Source organism: Oncorhynchus tshawytscha, unplaced genomic scaffold (genome assembly GCF_018296145.1).
Source record: "Oncorhynchus tshawytscha isolate Ot180627B unplaced genomic scaffold, Otsh_v2.0 Un_contig_6491_pilon_pilon, whole genome shotgun sequence".
NCBI lineage: Eukaryota > Metazoa > Chordata > Actinopteri > Salmoniformes > Salmonidae > Oncorhynchus > Oncorhynchus tshawytscha.
In genome coordinates, this window is record NW_024609576.1 from 60,934 (window position 1) to 66,338 (window position 5,405).

A 5,405-nucleotide genomic window follows, 5' to 3' on the forward strand; every position below is an offset into this window, starting at 1 on the left:
CACCCTCTTATTCCAGCCCGATGGCGACCGACAACTCCCCTCCCTGACACAACTCAGTACTGTGCTACTACTGGCAAACCCTGCTCAAATCAGAATCTACTGTAAAATACTGGATCATAGAATGTGTTATTTCGTTTTGGATATTTGAAAACGTCAGCTATTTATAGGCCAAAGGGAGGCCCCTAGACACCCTAAAAAGGAAAAAACATATGTACAAAGCAGATAAACAAGTACTAATGATCTAGTAGATGTATGTGTTTTATGTTGCGTTAACTATGTATACTGCTGTCTTGGCTCACTTGGAAAATATGTCAATGTGACCTGTCTGGTTAAATAAAGGATGGTGGCCAATGTTTTACAAATTGTCTGTGATCTATGTGGAGAGAGAGATATAAAACCCAGTGTCTTATAGTAGAGAGGAAAGGCAGACAGCAGTAGTCAGAGTCTTATAGTAGAGAGGAAAGGCAGACAGCAGTAGTCAGTGTCTTATAGTAGAGAGGAAAGGCAGACAGCAGTAGTCAGAGTCTTATAGTAGAGAGGAAAGGCAGACAGCAGTAGTCAGAGTCTTATAGTAGAGAGGAAAGGCAGACAGCAGTAGTCAGTCTTATAGTAGAGGAAAGGAGAAGCAGTAGTCAGACAGCAGTATAGTCTTATAGTAGAGAGGAAAGGCAGACAGCAGTAGTCAGTCTTATAGTAGAGAGGAAAGGCAGACAGCAGAGTCTTATAGTAGAGAGGAAAGGCAGACAGCAGTAGTCAGTCTTATAGTAGAGAGGAAAGGCAGACAGCAGTAGTCAGAGTCTTATAGTAGAGAGGAAAGGCAGACAGCAGTAGTCAGAGTCTTATAGTAGAGAGGAAAGGCAGACAGCAGTAGTCAGAGTCTTATAGTAGAGAGGAAAGGCAGACAGCAGTAGTCAGAGTCTTATAGTAGAGAGGAAAGGCAGACAGCAGTAGTCTTATAGAAAGCAAAGGCAGACAGCAGTAGTCAGAGTCTTATAGTAGAGAGGAAAGGCAGACAGCAGTAGTCAGTCTTATAGTAGAGAGGAAAGGCAGACAGCAGTAGTCAGAGTCTTATAGTAGAGAGGAAAGGCAGACAGCAGTAGTCAGTCTTATAGTAGAGAGGAAAGGCAGTGAGACTGAGCCATGTGAGGAGCCAGGTCAGGGAAGAGTACCGCCCTGGGCAGTCAGCTGACTATTTCGGTGTTTCAAATGGCACCCTATTCCCTATATTGTGCACTACATTTGACCAGAGCACTCTGGATCCTATGGACTCTGTTCAAACAGTGCACTATATAGGGTGCCATTTGGGGTGTATACCAACTTTCTCTCTCTCTCTAGCAATTGAGGAGGGGGTGCCAGAACCTGTGAAGGAATGAGTGAAGCCATGAATACCTGGACTTCCAGTAGTACTGTTACTCTGACCTTTATCACTACAACACTACATAGTTTTATGTTGACCTCTTATCACAGCACCCTATTCCCGATAGGGGCTCTGGTGAAAAGTAGTGCACTAAATAGGGACTAAGGTGCCGTTTGGGATATAAGCAATATCAAGGCGAGATTTGAGACAACTGGTGCCTCGCCTTCAGTTAGTTTGACTTTATCTCGTCTTCGGTTTCGTCCGTCTATTCCAGGGATCATCAACTAGATTCAGATGCGGGCTGATAATACAAATATTTGTAGACTGCAATTTGACAGTAAGAAGCCAAAACATATATATTTCAAATCAAATCAAATTTTATTTGCTACCTGCGCCGAATACAACTGGTGTAGACCTCACTGTGAAATGCTCAATTACAAGCCCATACAGGAGGTACCAGATCAATGTGGAGCTCCATACAGGAAGTACCAGATCAATGTGGAGCTCCATACAGGAAGTACCAGATCAATGTGGAGCTACATACAGGAAGTACCAGATCAATGTGGAGCTCCATACAGGAAGTACCAGATCAATGTGGAGCTCCATACAGGAAGTACCAGATCAATGTGGAGCTCCATACAGGAAGTACCAGATCAATGTGGGAGTACCAGATCAATGTGCAGAGGTACGAGCTATTTGAGGTAGTTATTTACATGAAGGCAGGTTAAGTGACAAGGAATCATAGATAAGATTGAAATAAGGGTTTTATTTGACCAAAACAACATGGTTAATTTCTTCAGGGGTCCTGGCCAGCTATACAGGGTTACCAGATCAATGTGGATTTCTTCAGGAGTACCAGATCAATGTGCAGAGGTACAAGCTATTTGAGGTAGTTATTTACATGAAGGCAGGTTGGCAAGGAATCATAGATAATAAGATTGAAATGTTAAAAGGGTCTGTGCCAGTAAGGTTGATTTCTTCAGGGGTCCTGGCCAGTAAGGTTGATTTCTTCAGGGGTCCTGGCCAGTAAGGTTGATTTCTTCAGGGGTCCTGGCCAGTAAGTTTGTTGAGAATGTAGGGGTGGTGGTGTGATAAGAGGACTACTCTAAACGCAACACTTACAAGCAGCAGCAGCTCCTCTGACTCATCACTAAGCCACATACATCCTGTTCTGTTGGGAGGAGTGGAGGGGCAGCCTCACTGAAGGACAGCCTTTTCTGTACTTGTGAAATAATTTAATTATTCAAATCTGGTAAACAGACAACAGCTTCAGCACCAAAAGGAGACAAGCTGGGACCAGAACCTCTGACATCACAGGTCAATCACACTCCTCCTACTACAGCAAGGATCATTTGTTTCTGAGGAATGACTTCACAGGCAGAATTACTCCGCTTCACAGGTATGCCCTGTCAGCCTGGCCTAGAGCCATGCCCTGTCAGCCTGTAGCCTGGCCTAGAGCCATGCCCTGTCAGCCTGGCCTGTAGCCATGCCCTGTCAGCCTGGCCTAGAGCCATGCCCTGTCAGCCTGTAGCCTGGCCTGTAGCCATGCCCTGTCAGCCTGGCCTGGCCTAGAGCCATGCCCTGTCAGCCTGTAGCCTGGCCTGTAGCCATGCCCTGTCAGCCTTTAGCCTGGCCTAGAGCCATGCCCTGTAGCCTGGCCTAGAGCCATGCCTGTCAGCCTGGCCTAGAGCCATGCCCTGTCAGCCTGTAGCCTGGCCTGTAGCCATGCCCTGCCCTGTCAGGCCTAGAGCCATGCCCTGTCAGCCTGTAGCCTGGCCTGTAGCCATGCCCTGTCAGCCTGTAGCCTGGCCTGAGCCATGCCCTGTCAGCCTGTAGCCTGGCCTGTAGCCATGCCCTGTCAGCCTGTAGCCTGGCCTGTCATGCCTGTAGCCTGGCCTGTAGCCCCTGTCAGCCTGTAGCCTGGCCTAGAGCCATGCCCTGTCAGCCTGTAGCCTGGCCTAGAGCCATGCCCTGTCAGCCTGTGTCAGCCTGGCCTAGAGCCATGCCCTGTCAGCCTGAGCCTGTAGCCATGCCCTGTCAGCCTGTAGCCATGCCCTGTCAGCCTGTCCTGTAGCCATGCCCTGTCAGCCTGTAGCCTGGCCTAGAGCCATGCCCTGTCAGCCTGTAGCCTGGCCTAGAGCCATGCCCTGTCAGCCTGTAGCCGTGCCCTGTCAGCCTGTAGCCTGGCCTAGAGCCATGCCCTGTCAGCCTGTAGCCTGGCCTAGAGCCATGCCCTGTCAGCCTGTAGCCTGGCCTAGAGCCATGCCCTGGCCTAGAGCCATGCCCTGTCACCTGTAGCCATGCCCTGTCAGCCTGTAGCCTGGCCTAGAGCCATGCCCTGTCAGCCTGTAGCCTGACCTGAGCCATGCCCTGTCAGCCTGTAGCCTGGCCTAGAGCCATGCCCTGTCAGCCTGTAGCCTGGCCTAGAGCCATGCCCTGTCAGCCTGTAGCCTGGCCTGTAGCCATGCCCTGTCAGCCTGTAGCCTGGCCTGTAGCCATGCCCTGTCAGCCTGTAGCCTGGCCTGTAGCCATGCACTGTCAGCCTGTAGCCTGGCCTAGAGCCATGCCCTGTCAGCCTGTAGCCTGGCCTAGAGCCATGCCCTGTCAGCCTGTAGCCTGGCCTAGAGCCATGCCCTGTCAGCCTGTAGCCATGCCCTGTCAGCCTGTAGCCTGGTAGCCATGCCCTGTCAGCCTGTAGCCTGGCCTGTAGCCATGCCCTGTCAGCCTGTAGCCTGGCCTGTAGCCATGCCCTGTCAGCCTGTAGCCTGGCCTGAGCCATGCCCTGTCAGCCTGTAGCCTGGCCTGAGCCATGCCCTGTCAGCCTGTAGCCTGGCCTAGAGCCATGCCCTGTCAGCCTGTAGCCTGGCCTAGAGCCATGCCTGTCAGCCTGGCCTGTAGCCATGCCCTGTCAGCCTGTAGCCTGGCCTAGAGCCATGCCCTGTCAGCCAGCCTGACCTGTAGCCATGCCCTGTCAGCCTGTAGCCTGGCCTAGAGCCATGCCCTGTCAGCCTGTAGCCTGGCCTAGAGCCATGCCCTGTCAGCCTGTAGCCTGGCCTGTAGCCATGCACTGTCAGCCTGTAGCCTGGCCTGTAGCCATGCCTGGCCTGTAGCCATGCCCTGTCAGCCTGTAGCCTGGCCAGAGCCATGCCCTGTCAGCCTGTAGCCTGGCCTAGAGCCATGCCCTGTCAGCCTGTAGCCTGGCCTAGAGCCATGCCCTGTCACAGCCCCTAGCCATGCCCTGTCAGACCTGTAGCCTGGCCTGGCCTAGAGCCATGCCCTGTCAGCCTGTATGCCAGCCTGGCCTGTAGCCATGCCCTGTCAGCCTGTAGCCTGGCCTAGAGCCATGCCCTGTCAGCCTGTAGCCTCCCTCCATAGCCATGCCCTGTCAGCCTGTCAGCCTGGCCTAGACCATGCCCTGTCAGCCTGTAGCCTACCAGAGCCACACTGTCAGCCTGTAGCCTGGCCTAGAGCCATGCCCTGTCAGCCTGTAGCCTCTCACAGCCATGCCCTGTCAGCCAACTCCAACTACCAGTCACACCACTATGTTACACACAACTACTCAGTCACACCACTATGTTACACACAACTTTCAGTCACACCAGGGTCACACCAACTACTCAGTCACACCACTATGTTACACACAACTACTCAGTCACACCACTATGTTACACACAACTACTCAGTCACACCACTATGTTACACACAACTACTCAGTCACACCACTATGTTACACACAACTACTCAGTCACACCACTATGTTACACACAACTACTCAGTCACACCACTATGTTACACACAACTACTCAGTCACACCACTATGTTACACACAACTACTCAGTCACACCACTATGTTACACACAACTACTCAGTCACACCACTATGTTACACACAACTACTCAGTCACACCACTATGTTACACACAACTACTGTCACACCACTATGTTACACACAACTACTCAGTCACACCACTATGTTACACACAACTACTCAGTCACACCACTATGTTACACACAACTACTCAATCCATTTGATGTTCACACCAAGAATG